Source organism: Podarcis vaucheri (genome assembly GCF_965113315.1).
Source record: "Podarcis vaucheri genome assembly, chromosome: 4".
Classification (NCBI taxonomy): domain Eukaryota; kingdom Metazoa; phylum Chordata; class Lepidosauria; order Squamata; family Lacertidae; genus Podarcis; species Podarcis vaucheri.
Genome location: NC_138762.1, coordinates 9,089,746 through 9,109,456, shown reverse-complemented (window position 1 = coordinate 9,109,456; position 19,711 = coordinate 9,089,746). Strand labels below are relative to the sequence as shown.

Sequence of the window (19,711 nt, the reverse complement as noted above, 5' to 3'; positions counted from 1 at the left end):
TCGGCGATCAGCCTTCTTTATGGTCCAGCTCTCACTTCCATACATTACTACTGGGAAAACCATAGCTTTGACTATACGGACCTTTGTTGGCAAGGTGATGTCTCTGCTTTTTAAGATGCTGTCTAGGTTTGTCATTGCTTTTCTCCCAAGAAGCAGGTGTCTTTTAATTTCATGACTGCTGTCACCATCTGCAGTGATCATGGAGCCCAAGAAAGTAAAATCTCTCACTGCTTCCATTTCTTCCCCTTCTATTTGCCAGGTTGGTGATGGGACCAGTGGCCATGATCTTCATTTTTTTGATGTCTGGATACATAATAATAATAATAATAATAATAATAATAATAATAATAATATTTATTTATACATACCCCGCCAATCTGGCTGAGTTGCCCCAGCCACTCTGGGCGGCTCCCAATCGAGTGTTAAAAACAATACAGCATTCAGTATTAAAAACTTCCCTAAACAGGGCTGCCTGGCTGAAATCCTACCGAAATCTGAACGGAGATATCGAGGGGGAGAGGCAGGCCTGTGTGAAAGGTCGCTGGTGGTTTTCGAAAGATATACAGAAGGTCCTAAATTTAATCTTCAGTAGCATCTCCAAGTAGAAAGAATCCTACCTGAAACCTCAGAGTCACTACCAGTTGGGACAGAAGGCTAGTTGTACCAATGCCATCACCTTCCTATGTCCCCAAAATTGCTGCAGCTGGTCTTTTTTTGAGTGGGAGAACTGGGGGGTAGGGGATATTTCAAAATTGCCCATTCTGGTACATGTTAGGCGAAATTCACCTGGTGAGTTTTCATGAGGGATATTTTTGTAAAAAATGCAAACCTGATGCGCAGAACTGAACTCAGATTGGAAAGATGCAAATCGGGAGAGATTTGCACTCCGCTGGTTGCTCTCCAATCCCTCCCCATCCTAGTCCTTTGCCCTCCTTGCTCCCTTTGGGTCTGTCAAGGCTGCAGCGCCGACAGTGGAGGCCACAGCTGGCAGAGTTTCCCCTCCCGGGATCTAGACTCCAGACATAACAAACCGTTCCTTTTCAGCCACCCTGTCGAGTGGCCAATCTCTCTCGCATTCCTCCCTCTCTGGCATCGTCTAGCACCTCCTGGCTTCAAGGTCTGTGGCATTTTCTTCGGAGCGGTTCTCCTGCCAGCCCCTTGCTCTCTCGGTTCCTTCTCACCTCTGGCCTCCACTACAAATGCTTCCTAACTGACCCATTTTTGCCTGCGGTTTTTTGCCATAATGTACACAAAGCTGTTTCTGTGGGAATGTTCCGAGTGGCAGGAGACGATATATTATTTATTCATATCCTTCCTAACTTACGCTAGCAAGTTCCTTTACTTAGCAGAGTTACATTCCCCTTTTTACATCCACAGCAAATGTCTGGTTGCAGGCTCGTGTGAGCCTCTCACTACAGTGAACCCTCTAGTTACGTACCACTCTGGATATGTAAGTTTCGGGTTATGAACATGGAAAACCTGGAAGTGTATACTTCCGGGTGTCACCGTGCACGCATGTGCAGAAGCGCTCTGTGCGCCATGCGTGTTCGCAGAAGTGCTCAATTGTGCCATGCTCGTGTGCAGAAGCGGTGCCTCTGCCTTCGGACTTTTCGGGTTATGGACAGACCCCCGGAATGAATTTAATTCGTATCCAGAGGGTCCACTGTATTCAGTCTGTCTCAGATTGAATGGTATGTTTCCTTGTAAAGGTAAAGGGACCCCTGACCATTAGGTCCAGTCGTGACCGACTCTGGGGTTGCGGCGCTCATCTCGCTTTATTGGCCGAGGGAGCTGACATACAGCTTCCGGGTCATGTGGCCAGCATGACTAAGCCGCTTCTGGCGAACCAGAGCAGCGCACGGAAACGCCGTTTAGCTTCCCGCCGGAGCGGTACCTATTTATCTACTTGCACTTTGACGTGCTTTCCAACTGCTAGGTTGGCAGGAGCTGGGACTGAGCAACGGGAGCTCACCCTGTCACGGGGATTTGAACCGCCGACCTTCTGATTGGCAAGCCCTAGGCTCTGTTGTTTAACCCACAGCACCACCGGTGTCCCTAAGTTTCCTTGAGTCCCTCTTAAAAGAATAAAGACGCCACAATCTTATTCAAAGTCAATAAAAGAAGTTTACTTACATCAGTTCACAGTTGGATTCCTGAAGGCAGACTTAGTGACAAATATGTACATGTGGATCTACCCGATATGGGGGAATAATCCCAGTGCTTCTGCTAGCTGAGAGCTAGCATTGCAGTCCTAGCTAGAAGCTGGTCAAACAAAAAAAGAAGTCAAAAAATGAGGAGGGTGCTGCGTGATTCGTCCTTTTGTTACCTGGACAGGTTAGGTCACGCCCACCTTCTATCACATGCAAAAGGAAGGATGATCTAGCCAGGAGGAACAGGAAGTTTTGACTGGCTGGACCAGACATTCTCTCGCATGTCTTCTCTAGCATTTTAAGGAATGTCGTACTTGACTGCCTCTCATGGATCACATCCCACATTTTCCCCAAACATCATAATTTTTTATCTGCTCTTTTTCACTAATAACTCCATCCTTTTGCACGCTCCACCCAAACAGATTCTGAGCACCATCTAGTTCAACCCCCTGCAATGCAGCAATATGCAGCTGTCCCGTACGGGGATCAAACCTGTAACCTTGGTGCTATCAGCAACCCGCTCTAACCGACTGAGCTACAGAGGCACCAAAAGCGTACAAAAGGATGGCTGTTTCTGTTTGCCTATTGCTTTGGACTATGCCCATTTGGCTTGCCTTTGATTGTGAACTAAATCAAATTGCTCCTCCCCCCTTACACGTGTCTCTTGCATCTCTCCCCCCACCCCCACCCCTATGCAGCCAATAGCAAGCGGAGGGAGGTGGTGATTTGCATCATCAGGAAATCATGGCAGAAGCAAACGTTTAAATGTCCCCAAATCTGTGCCAAACTCCAATGAAGTGGAATTTAGTTTAAAAACAATCAAATCATTTAGTTTAAAAACAATGGAACCAGGAGATTATTATTCTTATTTAATTGATTGATTTGGTTTTACAATCAGCATATCCAACATCCAACATAAAAACAAGATTCCAAAGAATCTCATAGACTTCTCTCTTTGACCTTTGTGGGTCCTGTTGTTGATCATTTACTCCTGAGTCTTTAATCATAATCCAAATATTTGACCTCTCTCCATTGTGTCCAAAATTCACCATTAAACTACAAGTGTTATTCCAAACCTACTAACGATTTTAGCTGTTTACAATGGTTCATAAGATAAATTATAAAATTCCCCCCATTCCTTATTAAATATAAAAAATTTAATAAGGATTTTTTTTTAACAAACCAGAAGATTATTTGTGGATCTGGTGCAACATAATCTGTGCCCCATTGTTTGGCTTCAAGGATTATGATTCTGAGGTCACATTTATTATTATTATTCTGAGGTCGACTAAAGTATTCATTAATTAATGCTTCAGCTGAGATTAGTTGAGATTTACTTGAGATCCCTACCTCGCAGGCCTCCCAAATCTACAATTCTATGATTCTGCGACTCTTGTGTGGCGAGTTCCTTCTTGCCCCAGTGGAAATAATGACAAATGACACAATTATTTAAGGTTAATGGGCTAAAAAAGGCCACAACTTTTATTGGTTACAGGTGATGAGCGGTATTGGCTTAGGCATTGGTCCTAACCGACTATATCCAACGTCAGCCCGTCCACTAGAAGTCCGGGAAGGGTTAACCACCAGTAGGGGGAGTCCTGCTGATGCACATCAACTAGGAACTCCCCCGGGGTCACCGATATGGGGTGTGCCTTAGGCCCTCACCTCCCCAGGCTTCGGACAGGAGCACGACCCCCGGAATCCTTTATCGGACTGCCCTTCAATATGCGGGGCAGGTGATGGCGCTACCTCCCCTCTTCCATCTACAGAACTATACCAATGCCTAACCACCAATACCCAGAAAGTTGTGACGATTTGCTACTAGGTAGGCGAAAACCAGGGACACGGGTGGCGCTGTGGGTTAAACCACAGAGCCTAGGACTTGCCAGTCAGAAGGTCGGAGGTTCGAATCCCCGCGACGGGGTGAGCTCCCGTTGCTCGGTCCCTGCTCCTCCCAACTTAGCAGTTCAAAAGCACGTCAAAGTGCAAGTAGATAAATAGGTACCACTCCGGCGGGAAGGTAAACGGTGTTTCCGTGCGCTGCTCTGGTTCACCAGAAGCGGCTTAGTCATGCTGGCCACATGACCCGGAAGCTGTATGCCGGCTCCCTTGCCCAATAAACCCAGATGAGCGCCGCAACCCCAGAATCGGCCACGACTGGACCTAATGGTCAGGGGTCCCTTTACCTTTTTAGGTGAAAACCAATTGGCTGGTGCCAATTTACCAAGTGGAAAAATTCCTACCAGGCCCCTCAACAACGACCAACCAACGTCCATAGCACGGTCAGAGAAAGCAAACCTTAGAGGACGAGAGGGTGGGAAAAATAGGAACAGCTGGTAGTCGGCAAAAGAGGGAGATCCCTGGCCGTGTCCTGCTTTAAATAAGGCAGGCCACACCCCAGAGCCAGCCGATTGGCTGGCCAGGAGGTGACGCAGCCAGAAATCCCCCCAATCGCGCTGGGGCTGGGAAGCCTGCAACTCCACCTCCTCCGAAGGACGGAAGTGGCTTTAGAGGATTGGACAAAATAATGGAGGAGAAGATGATTCATGGCTACTAGTCACGGCAGCTACGCTCTTTCTCCAAAGCTGGAATCCGCAAGAGGGGAGAGTCTTGTGTTCGAATCCTGCTTACAGGTTTCCAATTGGGGCATCTGGCTAGCCACAGCGAGAAGCAGATGCTGGATTTATTCGGGGTAGCTCAGTCGGTAGAGCATAGGACTCTTCATCCCAAGGTTGTGGGTTCGAGAACCATGTTGGGCAAAAAGATTCCTCATTGCAGGGGGTTGGACTAGATGACCCTGGGACCCTTTCCAACTCCACAGTTCTATGATTCTATGACTAGTTGGGCCATTGCCCTGATCCCGCAAGCACTTCTTATGCTTTTATGTTCGTGACTTAATATGATCCTGGGATCTCTGTTCTGCCTTTCTTTCTTTCTTTCTTTCTTTCTTTCTTTCTTTCTTTCTTTCTTTGCGGTTTTATTTTCTCTGCTGCAAACAATTTCCCTCCTGTGTCAGTCAACCAGTTTGACTGGTTTGGGTTCCTCCGGCGGCATGAAAGCAGAGGAGCTCCAGGGGGGCTGGATCGCTCTGGGAACTGGGAACGCGACCCCCTCTTTCCGCACCGCGCCCCGTTGACGTGGGGCTTCCTGCGAAGGCGAGTCAGGGGCTGGCGACTTGTGCATAAGGTGCCATGATCCTGCTGTCAGTGCAAAAATCTCAGCTGTGGGAGGCAGGTTCCCCTGAGGGTTTGGTAACTGAGCAGGTTATTGAGCAAGGGCTATACAGAGCTTCCTGGCCCAGGCTTCTCTTTGCCCCAGGTGGAGAGAGGAAGCAGGAACCCCACCAGGTAGGAGCTTTACTTTAAGGGATAAAAAGGTAAAGGGACCCCTGACCGTCAGGTCCAGTCGTGGACAACTCTGGGGTTGCGGCGCTCATCGTGCTTTATTGGCCGAGGGAGCCGGCGTACAGCTTCTGGGTCATGTGGCCAGCATGACTAAGCCGCTTCTGGCGAACCAGAGCAGCGCACAGAAACGCCATTTACCTTCCCACCGGAGCAGTACCTATTTATCTACTTGCACTTTGACATGCTTTCGAACTGCTAGGTTGGCAGGAGCAGGGACTGAGCAACAGGAGCTCACCCCGTCACGGGGATTCGAACTGCCAACCTTCTGATCGGCAAATCCTAGGCTCTGTGGTTTAACCCACAGTGCCACCTGTGTCCCACTTTAAGGGATGGTGTATTGTTAATTCAAGAGGCAGAGATGACTTACCAGCCTGGGTGGTTGCAGAAGAAGATCAGGGAAGCTCTTTACAGTATAATAATAATAATAATAATAATAATAATAATAATAACCCTCATTAAATGTAAATCAGTTCCTTATATTCTCATTACAAAACATTTCAACTCAAACCTACGAACATATTCAGATGTTTACAATGTTCTTTCATATATACGGTGGTTCCTCAGGTTACAGACGCTTCAGGTTACAGACTCCGCTAACCCAGAAATAGTATCTCGGTTTAAGAGCTTTGCTTCAGGATGAGAACAGAAATCGTGTGGTGGCAGCACAGCGGCATGGGCTTTTACCTCCCCCCTCCCAGGCAGCCTCCCCTAGTGTCCCTTATCTCTCCCCCAATCCCCCCGATCAGCTGCTTCCTTTCAACACTCCCTTCCCTCTTGTTTGCCTTCGTGCCTTTTCCTTAGCTGGAGCAGTTTTTTGCTCCTCCTTTTCTTCTAATTTCTCTCCTCATTGATTTAGTCTTCCTGTTTTCCCCCTTTGCAACTTCACTGTCTTTACCTCCCCCCTCCCAGGCAGCCTCCTTTATCTCTAGCGTCCCTTATCTCTCTCCCTGATCGCTTGTGATCAGCAGCTTTGTTTCAACACCCACTTCCCTCTTTCAAAAAAAAAAAAAAAGCATGATCTGCTTTTTGCCTCTGGGCAATTCGGCTCCAGGGACCACACATTCCCTCCATAAGACGCACAGACATTTCCCCTTACTTTTTAGGAAGTAAAAGGTGCGTCTTATGGAGCGAAAAATACGGTATATTTGCTGGCGGACATGTGGCTTCCTTCTGAAGCCCCCGCTGGAGGAAAGCGATCCCCACAGAGGCTTGGGAAAAGGTTGACAAGTCTCAGAAAATGGCCTCTGTCCAGTATACCTGAAGGAGCGTCTCCACCCCCATTGTTCTGCCCTGACACTGAGGTCCAGCTCCAAGGGCCTTCTGATGGTTCCCTCGCTGCGAGAAGCCAAGTTACAGGGAACAAGGCAGAGGGCCTTCTTGGGGGTGGCCCCCGCCCTGTGGAACACCCTCCCACCAGACGCCAAAGAGAAAAATAACTACCAAACTTTTAGAAGACATCTAAAGGCAGCCCTGTTTAGGGAAGCTTTGAATGTTTAATAGGTTATTGTATTTTAGTGTTTTGTTGGAAGCCGCCCAGAGTGTCTGGGGAAACCCAGCCAGATGGGCGGGGTATAAATAATAATAAATTAATAATAATAATAATAATAATGAGAAATGGGGCACCAGAGGGATCTTTGCACCACGGCGCTGGTTATGCTTAAGACAGCCCTGTCTTCTACTCAGCTATGGACCCTACACTTTCCGTTCTCTGCTAGACCGTCCCTGCTTCTCCATCTCGTATCTTGGCGTTGAGCTTCAGTGGAAATCTGCCTGAGCCTCCTCGTAGCCCGATGGATGAAGCCGTCCTCGGGGGGGCTGGCGTTTGAGAAGAATACTCCCCCCTTACTGTCTTTATTTTACCGAAATCTCCCGGTAAACTCAGAAAAACGGGTGCCTAATGCATCCTTCCAGCGAGTGCTGCGGTCTGATTGCTCCTTCCGGGCTGCAGGAACTTTGGAAAGTGGAAGCCGCCGCTTGGTCAACTTGCGAGTCTGGGGGGGGTTGCGGTTTCTCCCCCCCCCTCTCCTCGCCTGCCCACAGCGCTGAGTGCAGCCAGCCCCTGCCACACGTAATGGATGAGTCTCGAGCTCAGAAGAAAAATCGATAAATCTCTTTGCTTCGCTGCGCAACCTGTCGAGAGGCTATAAAAGAGGCTCTGCAGATTGATTCATCAGCTAATGTTTGCAAAGTGCCTGGAAGATATCATCACACACACACCCAACCCAGTGCCTTTTTTTAAAAAAAAAAGAGAAAAAGCAGAAAAGCCATTAGGGAAAGAGTAATTCCTTGTATCGAAGCAAAAAACCCAGTCTCAGAAAGATGCAGATTTCAGCAGTTCTGTGTGGACCAGCTATTATCTGTTTGTTTACCACTGAGAGAGAGAACTTTTTTTGGGGGGGGTGCTTCAAGATGGGTGTTTGTTGTAAGATCTTATGTGCTGAAGAACCTCAAAGCAATGGCCAATCTAGAGCAGCATCCCGTACACACCGTGGCCAATCAGATGTCCGCAATCAGGATTCGAACACAAGATCAACTCTCCCCTCCTGTGGTTTCCAGCAGCGGCTATTCAGAAGCATTGCTGCCTCCGACTGTGGAGTCTGAGTGTAGCCATCACAGCTAGTGGCCGTCGATAGCCCACGAATTTGTCCAATCTTCCATTAGTTGGTGTCCGTCACTGTGTCTGGTGGGAGAGAGTTCCGCAGTTCAACTCTGTGCTGTGTGAAGAAGGACTTTCTTTGATCTGAAACTTCCAGAGGTCAGCTTGGTAGGCTGCCCACGAATTCTAGGTAAAAAAAAAGGTGAAGAGCCCCTGGACGGTTAAGTCCAGTCAAAGGCGACTTTGGGGTTGCAGCGCTTATCTCGTTTTCGGGCCGAGGGAGCCGGCGTTTGTCCACAGACAGCTTTCCGCGTCATGTGGCCAGCAGGACTAAACCGCTTCTGGCGCAATGGGACACTGTGACGGAAACCAGAGTGCACGGAAACGCCGTATACCTTCCCGCCGGAGCGGTACCTATTTATCTACTTGCACTGGTGTGCTTTCGAGCTGCTAGGTTGGCAGGAGCTGGGACCAAGCATCTACACGTTGTTGGCATCAAAATCCCAGTCTGCATTCCCCACCCCACCCTGTTTAAACTTCATTTACCCTTTGTGAGGAAATCTGTCAAGTTCTGAAGAAGAAAGACGTCACCAATGGCCTGTTTGCAAGGGAAGATAATCACTGGGGCAAAGCAGGGCAGAGACCTACCACCATGTGTGTGTGTGTGTAAAGAAAAGAAATCATTATTTTTTCTTTCCTTCAATACACATTCTTCAGAATTCAAAAGTATAGTGTTTGTTAAATAAAATGAATTGAAAGACCTACCACCATTATTTTTCTAAACCCCAAAATTCAGAATGGTCCATTGATTGTGCAGAAGGACTTGAGTTCAGTGGCAGGTCACAGGCCTTGCATGCAGAAGGCTAGCTCTGAGATACCGGACAGCCCCTGGCAGTCAATGTAACCAATATGGAACTAGATGCCCAAGCGATCTAACTCGATAGAATTCTGCTGCCAGAGACGTGCTCACTTTCTGAAACACGAGGTTGAGAGCAACTAAGGTGCTGGGCTGTTTTTGGCCTCGCTGGCGAAACCGCAGTCTGGACGTTCGTCCGCTGCAAGAGCATTTCCTCTTTTCCTCTGTCTTTTTGCATGTGGCGTCTGCATGCAGAAGGGGAGAGAGGATTCCCACCCGCTTTTGAAGATGCTGACAACACTTGCCTTCAAGTCTGCAGGAACCTCACCTACATTGGCAAAGGAAAGGCGCTTTATATGTGTTGTACATGCAGTTAAAACACGGCGACACCGGATGGCGCTGTGGAGTTCCGTTTTTGCCAACTTGATTTCTTTCTTTCTTTCTTTCTTTCTTTCTTTTTGATGAAAAAATCTTTATTGAAATTCATTAATGTCATTACAGATTTAACTTCTCACATACACATAGATACAAAAAATATATATACAGTGTATTCTTATATTAGTTTAACATAAAATGTTAATTTAACCTTCTAATTCCACTTAGATATCCACTAAGCTAAAATCGTATAATGTTACATAAAGTAAAACAAACAAAGTAAAATAAATATAGACTTCCCATCATTTCCCGATATAGTTGACATTTGTGATTTTGAATGTACTTATAATTATCAGCTTACATTTAATATACTTTCTAATACTTTCTAACAACCTAGCGTACTGATTTTCCTTTATTTCTTAATATTTTATGTACACAACACTACCATAGATAATATGTTGCTGTTGTTATTATTATTTTTTGTAAGTATCTCTTAAACATTTCCCATTTTTGACAAAATAACTGTAAACCCGATTTCTCATACAAAGTTTGCAACGCGTTTTACTGAAAAGCTGCTTGGATGTGTCTGGGTACAGCCTTATTCCCCAAGAATTCGGCAGAGACTCTGAGATTACATCTGTAAGCTCTCTTGGGTGCAGCTAATCAGGCCCTGGAGACAATTCATTTGAAGCAGTTGGGTATTCCCTGACCTCCTCTTTTCCTATCTTGGGCTGCAGCTCCCTCCTTGCATCGCTTATTCTGTTATTACCAGGTTGGGCACTGCTTTGGGCGAAGACAGAGGCGATGAGCAGTTCCTCCTACTCCTCACTCTGTCACCTCATAGCATTTGTGGACTCTCCTGCCTTGGTGGTTTTTAAGCAGAGGTTGGATGGCCACCTGCAATGGCTGCTTTCAGTGGCGTAGCGTGGGGGGTGCAGGGGGGCCCAGCCGCACCGGGCGCAACATCGGGGGGGGGGCGCTTGCACTCTCAGCTCTCTGCCCCTACCTGGCTCACTCACTCTCTCTCACCGCAGTGCTGGCTGTGCGAATCCGATCCGAGCCACCGGGTCGCCGCCCACTGTGGAGGGGGTGGGTGCCAGGTGTGCAGTGCGGAGAGAGAGCGAGGGACTATCTGGGGGAGGGACAGTGCAGCCGCCACCCAGCGCAGCGCTGAGCGCGGGAGAGAACCACACCAGACCAGACCAGGCAGCAGCAAGAAGAAGCTGGCAGCAGCGGCAGGTTAGGGGTTAGGGGGCGCAAATTACTTGCCTTGCCCCGGGTGCTGACAACCCACGCTACGCCACTGGCTGCTTTAGTTGTGATCATTTTAAATTGCATTTAGTTATTTCATTGCATTTAGTTATTTCGTTGCATTCAGTTACTTCTTTGAATTCAGTTACTTCTTTGCATCCAGTTATTTCTTTGCATTCAGTTATTTCTTTGCATTCAGTTACTTCTTTGAATTTAGTTATTTATTTGCATTTAGTTATTTCTTTGCATTCAGTTACTTCTTTGAATTTAGTTATTTCTTTGCATTTAGTTATTTCTTTGCATCCAGTTATTTCTTTGCATTCAGTTATTTCTTTGCATTCAGTTACTTCTTTGCATCCAGTTATTTCTTTGCATTCAGTTATTTCTTTGCATTCAGTTACTTCTTTGCATCCAGTTATTTCTTTGCATTCAGTTATTTCTTTGCATTCAGTTACTTCTTTGAATTTAGTTATTTCTTTGCATTTAGTTATTTCTTTGCATTAAGTTATTTCATTGCATTTAGTTATTTCTTTGCATTTGAGCTATTTTTTTTCATTCAGCTATTTCCTTGCAGAGCTGTGTGCGTGTGCAACCCCACCAGGGCTACCCAAACCTCTCTGTCCAATCCATTCCTTCCAAAGTGCAGATTGCAAGCTTCCCTCGTTTATTTGCCAAGCTCAGAGCAGCCTCCTCCTCAACTTGGAACCCTCCAGATGTTCTGGACTACATTTCCCACCAGCCCCAGCCAGCATGGTCCCTGACCAGGGATGGTGGAAGTTGTAGTCTAAAACATCCGGAAGAAGCGTTGCAGGGGGTTGGACTAGATGACCCAGGGGGTCCCTTCCGATTCTGCGATTCTATGATTTTATGATTTGGCGGTGGTAGGTGCGGTGGTTGGATGCACAGCTGGACAAGCCAGCTCACCCTTGAATAGCTGTGGTTGCTGGAGCCATCATCATCATCATCATCATCATCATAATTTTATTTATACCCCGCCCTTCCCAGTTTAAAAACCGGGCTCAGGGTGGCTAACAGCAAATATAAAACATTGATTAAAATGTGACTTAAAAACAGCATAAAACATCATAGAATACAACAAAAAATGCAACATGACTATCAATAAAATTCAAAAATTCAGGGGTCATTTTTTTTGGGGGGGGGACAAAAACAACAACAACAATTGTGTAGCCAGCGACTCACTCCATCGTGGGGATTCGAACCGCCGACCTTCCGATCGGCAAGCCCAAGAGGCTCAGGGGTTCAGACCACAGTGCCACCTGCGATCTTCTCTTGAGTAGAACTCTAGGATCCACACCTATTAAACCCATGGGGAAGGAGCTGCAGTGGCTGTTGATTTAAGCCATCTCCAAAGTCTTGTTAAAAGATAATGTCCCATATGCCTTGGGATAAGCTTACCTGTGAGTCCACCTGCGCCTGTGCAGACCTGTACTTGGTCCACCGGGGGAGATTCCGGGACTGCGTCCATCGTAGAAGCCAACTCCATGGGGCCGAGGGGTCTTCAGACCCCCCCCTTAAATATTTGGGCTCCTCCCCAAAGTTAATGGGCATCGCCATTCAAATGAGGTGTGTGTGATTGGTTATGTGGGACAGGGCTTGCCTGCTCCCCCCCCCCCAATATTTTATTCAAGTTGGCATCCCTGGCACCCATATTTTTCCCAGGTGCCCTTTGAAATACCGACCGGGCACAGCAGCGCCCACAGCTATCGGGTTGGCAGTCCCTGCCAGAGACAGTTCCTTTATTGGTTCACGCTATGTCTGTACTGCTGACTATATTTAAAAATATCTCAAAGTGAAAACAACAGCAACTGGAAGAGCCACAGATATTACCAAAACGCAGTTAGCTCATAAAAGAGGGTAAGTCCAGTGGGGCTTACTTCTGAGTGTAAAAAGAAAAATTAGGATGGTACTATAACACATTTATCGTGGTTTATAAGCCTTTGTGAGCATAATTTGGAAGAAGGCTCTGAAAATTCGGCTCTGACCCCTGACCCCTTATATGGGATTTCCTATATAAATTTTCCCTTGACTTTTTTGCTGGCCCATGTAGGACCAGCATGGATAGCTGGCTCAGGTGAATATCTGATGTTTCCTCCCTTTATGGTCTTGATTTATGGGCTGCTACTAAAATCAGGCTGCATTTTAAGCTGTATTTTAAGCCCTATTTTAATTAACTGTTTGTTTGTTTGTTTGTTTGTTTGTTTGTTTGTTTGTTTGTTGCTTCTATTACATTTTATTGTAATTCATATTTGGTGTTAGCCACCCTGAGCCCAGCCCTGGCCGGGGAGGGCGGGGTATAAATAAAAAATAATTATTATTATTATTGACCCATAAAATGCACAATAACTTCTATAATTTGCCTTATTGGGTGAAGAGGAAGGAAAAAAGCCTTGCATTCTGCAGTCTGGATTCTTGCTCTGCTCCAGAGGTTGAACATAAGTTTCACAACACCACAATATTCACGTTAGGAATATTAACAGCTCTTGTCTCGTTCGCACTGAGTGACGTTTTCCGGAGATCTTCTTTCTTTGATTGAAGACATCCTCCTGGGGTGTTTGGCTGCTTTCTGCCGATAAGATCAGACGTGACCCAGCCATGAACACAATACCGCTGCTTTCGCCAAGCCGGTGCCCACCGGATGTTTTGAACTTCATTTCCCATCATCCTCAGCACCGCAAGACTTTGAAGTCACAAACCTCCAGAGGGTACCACGTTGGGGAAGGCTGGGGCAGGTTGTTTTGGTGAGCTCAGCTTCGTTTTGCAAGCTGGGAAAGTCCCCAGTCTTTATCCTCACCCTAACAGTCAGGCGTGCTTTTCGAGCCGACTTGAAGACTCAAAAGTCTACAAGGAAAACAAAGCCCTGGGGGGAGTTTGTTGAGAGATGGAGGAAGCTGATCCTTGATTGCTGATTCCCAGAAGGGAGACGGGAGGCATCAGCCGTGATTCATATCTTAGACGCAGATCGTATTCTCTTGACTTGATGCTGACATGTACCTTTGCCATTGACGCAACCCGACAGCCAGGCAGAGTTGGGAGGGGCTGGAAAATCATTTAGCAGTCCCTGTGGGCAGGTGAGAAAGCAGCCGGATTTTGATGGAGAAGGTTGCCTAAGGTGAAAGGGTTAAGCACCCTGCTGCGCCCGCTCACCGCTGCTATTTTGCTCACATTTATTCAACGAGAGCGGTGCCGATCTGTTAGAAAATTGGGAGCCTAACCCTGTCTCTCCTGCTGTCATTCATCCAGTTTGGCCCATAGCTGTCAACTTACAGATTTGAAAATAAGGGACCTTCAGCCTCACCTCTTCCAGGCACTCCAGTCTTCCTGTCCTCCTGCAGTCTGGTCAAACTCATGCTGGTAGCTTCGAGAACACTGTCCAACCAACTTTGTAACCAGAGGTTCAACTGAATAGAATCTGAATCACATGCACCACAAGGCCTCTGCAGCCTCAACTTAAGATGGCTCCCCAGCCTGGCTTTGCACTGCAAAGTTTGCAGCAGCACGTGCAACAAAATGACGTCCAGCATTCAAAAACCCCCTCAGCTTGCATTAACTAGCCACACACAAGGCATACAAACTCCACCCCCCAGTCGTTCTTAGACTTCTTATTGGGTGAGCAACACAGCCAAGCAACACAGTTGGAGCCTCCCTCCTCCCTGGCCGGCAGGGAGGGAGGGAGAGGAGCTGCTTCCTTTGAAATTTAAGGGACATTTAAGGGACATCCATCAATAAGGGACAGCAACGGGACATGGCGCTGGAATAAGGGACTGTCCCTTCAAATAAGGGACACTTGACAGCTATGGTTTGGCCATAAAGGTAAAACTTTTCAGGTTGTATGTTGATGGTAAGGATTTGTGCCAAAGGACTAAAAGACTTTATTCATTTGGTTCTGATAAGTAGGAGGCCAGGGCTTCTCTGGAAAGGAGCATTTGCGCAGCTGAAAAAGGGGAAATTCCATTTTCTATGCACAGCCAGAATGAAACTTAGCAGATCCTCTGGAGTCCAGAAATGGAAATGGTGTTCAATGTGTTTATGTGCAGAAAATGTGAACTTCCTCAATCTTCTTTGATGGGCCACTCCAGATGTCCTTTTCGTTGTGCATTCATGATTCTTTATTTCATTTGTTGCAATTATATCCAAGCAGCTGAAGGTGGCATACACATGGTTCTTGCCCTCCTCATTTAACCACAATAACAACCCTTTGAGGTAGGTTAGGTTGAGAGGCCTGTTGTCTTTGTCCATGGAGTTTTCTTGGCAGGGATACTGGAGTGGCTTGCCGGTTCCTGCTCTAGGTGGATCACGTTTGGTCAAAACTCTCCACTATGACCTGTCCATCTTGGGTGGCTCTGCACGGCAAGGCATAGTTCATAGCTTCTCTGAGTTATTCAAGCCCCTTTGCCACGGCAAGGCAGTGATCCATGAAGGGGAAGAAATGGAGGCAGTGAGAGATTTTACTTTCTTGGGCTCCATGATCACTGCAGATGGTGACAGCAGTCATGAAATTAAAAGACGCCTGCTTCTTGGGAGAAAAGCAATAACAAACCTAGACAGCGTCTTAAAAAGCAGAGACATCACCTTGCCAACAAAGGCCCGTATAGTTAAAGCTCTGGTTTTCCCAGTAGTGATGTATGGAAGTGAGAGCTGGACCATAAAGAAGGCTGATCGCCGAAGAATGGACGCTTTTGAATTCTGGTGATGGAGGAGACTCTTGAGAGTCCCATGGACTGCAAAAAGATCAAACCTCTCCATTCTGAAGGAAATCAGCCCTGAGTGCTCACTGGAAGGACAGATCCTGAAGCGGAGGCTCCAAGACTTTGGCCACCTCATGAGAAGAGAAGACTCCCTGGAAAAGACCCTGATGTTGGGAAAGATGGAGGGCACAAGGAGAAGAGGACGACAGAGGGCGAGATGCTGGGACAGTGTTCTCGAAGCTACTAACATGAGTTTGACCAAACTGTGGGAGGGAGTGGAAGACAGGAGTGCCTGGTGTGCTCTGGTCCATGGGGTCACGAAGAGTCGGACACAACTAAACAACTAAACAACAACAAGGCTGAGAGGCAGTGACGGGCAGCGAGGTCACCCAGTGAGAAATTTGGACCCTGATCTCCCAGGTCCAAATCTTATACTCTAGCCCAGGGGTCAGCAAGGTTTACCTCGCTTGGGCCAGTTCATTCCAGTGGAGGTCCCTCCCTGGGCCAGATTGCGTGCGCGTTCACAATTTCCGGCGTCTGCGCAGACGTGATTTTTGGCATCTGTGCATGCGCAGACGTGATTTCCTGCGCTGCGGAAGCAAGTCCCCACGTTGCACTGCGCCGGTTCAGTGCAGCACAGGGGGACTCACTCACCAGGCATCTCGGTTTGGGGGTGGCTCGTGGGCCGGTTAAATGACCCCCGTGGGCGGCTTGTAGTCCATTGGCCTTAGGTTGCCAACCCCTGCTCTAGCCACTACTGCCACACTGGTTCTCAGACTGCACTGGCTCTCTCAGGGATGATGTTGGGTGCTTATACACAATTCTTCTTGCTTTCTTGCCAATCCACTCAGCTTCCTGCCCCTCCAGGCAGCAATAAAGGGTTATCATTCAAGAAGCGTTGCAAAACAAAAGTGGAATGGCGTGTGGATGACTCATTATAAATCCAGTGTGAATGCATTATTATTGCATTGATGACATGTTCCGTGCATATGTAATAGGGCTTCAATCTAAAAGTTCCACATTATATTTTCATTTTCAAAAAGATATCTGCGGCCTGAACCAGGGTTCACACATTTGTGGTGCAAGCAAGGGAGATAATGAGATAGCCATACTTTTAAAGTAACTTTTTGAGGGCTTCCCAGGATCACTGAGTTGGCCACTGTGAGAAAAGGGTGCTGGTTTAGAAAGGGCTCTGGCCTGATCCTGCAAAGCTTCTCATGCATTCTTAGCGTGCAGTTTGTCCCTGAGAGCACCTGGAATGTGGTGTTTTATTGTCAGGTACAATTCTGCCTATATGGTTTTGGAGGAAACTGAGTAAAGAAATTGGCTGTGTTGGCCGAACTCTGCCCTTGAACTCAGCAACCAGTGCAGCCCAAACACATCCATAGTCCAGAATGCGCCCTCATACTGTACCCCAGGAAATATTTGTACGTCCTGACGTCATTGTTTGATCAGAGACTGAGAGGATCAAAGTTATGTGAACTTCTGGCCGGGGGCAAGGGCTGAAATTGTGAAACTGGCATTACCAGTGTCAAATCCGCTGGTGCACCCGGTATATACCGTATTTTTTGGTGTATAAGACGCCCCCATGTATAAGACGCTCCCTATTTTGGGGGACTAAATTTAAAGTAAATGAGGGGAGATGGCCCACCTGGCAAAGTGGGCAGCCGCTCCCCCCGAGCCACTGCAGATAGGAAGCACCGTGAAGCCCTAAACGGCCTCGGCCCAGTATACCTGAAGGAAGAAGAAGAAGAGTTTGGATTTGATATCCCACCTTTCACTCCCCTTCAGGAGTCTCAAAGCAGCTAACAATCTCCTTTCCCTTCCTCCCCCACAACAAACACTCTGTGAGGTGAGTGGGGCTGAGAGACTTCAAAGAAGTGTGACTGGCCCAAGGTCACCCAGCAGCTGCATGTGGAGGAGCAGGGAAGCGAACCCGGTTCCCCAGATTACGTGACTACCGCTCTTAACCACTACACCACACTGGCTCTCCACCTCCATCGTTCTACCATCACTGAGGTCCAGCGCCGAGGGCCTTCTGGCGGTTCCCTCCCTGCAAGAAGCCAAGTTACAGAGAACTAGGCAGAGGGCCTTCTCAGTGGTGGCACCCGCCCTGTGGAACGCCCTCCCATCAGATGTCAAGGAAATAAGCAACTATCTGACTTTTACAAGACATCTGAAGGCAGCCCTGTTTAGGGAAGCTTTTAATGTTTAATAGGTTATTATATTTTAATATTCTGTTGGAAGCCGCCCAGAGTGGCTCAATAGCTTTGGCCAAAACAAAACAAACAACTTTTGTGTTTGGGCTTTTTGAAATACGGCATCCCTATCTGAGAGGTTTCCATTCTCGCTTTCCTCAGACTTCTCCTTACTGCTTCTTATGGAGAACATCAGCTTCCATATATGAATCTATTATTCCTTGTGTGTGTGTGTGTGTGTGTGTGTGTGTGTGTGTATGTGTGTGTGTGTCTCATAAAGGTAAAGGGACTCCTGACCCTTAGGTCCAGTCGTGGCCGACTCTGGGGTTGCGGCACTCATCTCGCTTTATTGGCCAAGGGAGCCAGCGTACAGCTTCCGGGTCATGTGGCCAGCAGGACTAAGCCACTTCTGGCGAACCAGAGCAGCGCCTGGAAATGCCATTTACCTTCCCGCCGGAGTGGTACCTATTTATCTACTTGCACTGGCATGCTTTCGAACTGCTAGGTTGGCAGGAGCAGGGACCGAGCAACGGGAGCTCACCCCGTCACGGGGGTTCGAACCGCCAACCTTCTGATCACAAGCCCTAGACTCTGTGGTTTAACCCTCGTACTCACTTCCAAACTGGAGATCATTTAAAGAAGCTTACGTAATGAGACTAAAACAGCAATACTACGGTAGCGCTAACTCTCAATTAAAGCTTACTTCTTATGTATCCTAGTATTCTTGCAGGGTTTGAAATGCTAAACTTTTGTACGGCTGCATTGATCTGTTGCATGATGGCCTTTGGCTCTAGAAGAATAAACTTTGACAGAAATGCAATAGCATGCAAACAAAAAACCCGGCATTTTAACTTGTGTGAGCTGCTAATTTTCTGCACAGTCTTTAGTGACGCTTTCACGTTGCATCGACAGCCCTGAAGAGGAAGTCAAGGTGTTTGGTTCTTGGAGGGGTTTTTCGAGAGCAAATCAGACTATTTGCACCTGCATATTTGCACAGCTCATATCAAATATTGAAGGATCCAGGGCAATGCGCTTGACTGAGGAGAGGCTTTTGGGACGTTTGTTTAGGCCTTGCGCAGAAAGAAGAAAAGTCAGCGACAGATACGAGAAACTCAACAGTTTTGTCCTGTTGGTGTGGATAGCTTACCTAGCGCCAGAAGGAAAGTAATGTACCACATTTAAAAAAAAAAAAAGATTTGCATGCACCAATTTATGTGTGCAGATGCAAATTTAGAAAAGTCTACTCTAACTTGAGCAGAAATATATAATTCAGGTGGTAGAGAATGAGGCTTGTACTCTCAGGGTTGTGGGTTCAAGCTGGGAATTGACAAGTGGAAAGAGCACTTTTGTGCATGGGTCCTGCTGGCTGTGAGAGGTTTTTTAATATTTTTAATGTTTTTAATATTCTGTTGGGAGCCGCCCAGAGTGGCTGGGGAAACCCAGCCAGATGGGTGGGGTATAAATAATAAGTTGTTGTTGTTGTAAAAGTAAGTTAAAGGACCCCTGGACGGTTAAGTCCAGTCAAAGGCGACTATGGGGTTGCGGCGCTCATCTCGCTTTCAGGCCGAGGGAGCCGGTGTTTGTTCACAGACAGCTTTCCGGGTCACGTGGCCAGCATGACTAAGCCGCTTCTGGCACAACAGGACACTGTGAAGGAAACCAGAGCGCACGGAAATGCCATTTACCTTCCCGCTGCAGTGGTACCTATTTATCTACTTGCTTTTGACCTGCTAGGTTGGCAGGAGCTGGGACAGAGCAACGGAAGCTCACTCCGTCGCGGGGATTCGAACTGCCGACCTTCCGATCGGCAAGCCCAAGAGGCTCAGTGGTTTAGACCACAGTGCCACCCGTGTTCCCCATTGTGAGAACAGGATACTGGGCTACATGGACCATTGGCCTGATCCAGAAGACTTTCGCTAGGTTCGTAAGTCTGCTGTGCCATCACAGCCAAAGGGAACCAAATCCTGCAACAATATCTATATTAATATCAAACGACATTAGGATGCTCGGCTCAATACGCCCCCATTGCCCTGACCCGGCAGAGATCTTCTTACCTTATTTTAACTCTTCATCTTTCCCGTGCCACGTTTTTTGGGAGAGAGCTCCCCAGGCAGCTTGCATGCACAGAGAAGGCACCAAATCTCATTCCAGTGAAACAGAACCACGAAAACAGTA

At 47.4% G+C, this 19,711-nt stretch overlaps 1 protein-coding gene and 1 long non-coding RNA gene across 2 annotated transcripts in view; one reads left to right on the top strand and one right to left on the bottom strand.

The window, feature by feature from the left end:
- Positions 1 to 19,711, top strand: part of P2RY6 (pyrimidinergic receptor P2Y6) — a 44,632-nt gene that overhangs the window by 12,212 nt on the left and 12,709 nt on the right. The window lies entirely within an intron of this gene.
- Positions 7,822 to 9,442, bottom strand: LOC309530688. Its single transcript, XR_014218849.1, has 2 exons — positions 8,912 to 9,442; positions 7,822 to 8,794 (listed from the first exon to the last, which is right to left on the bottom strand). It is a non-coding gene; the product is annotated as an uncharacterized lncRNA (long non-coding RNA).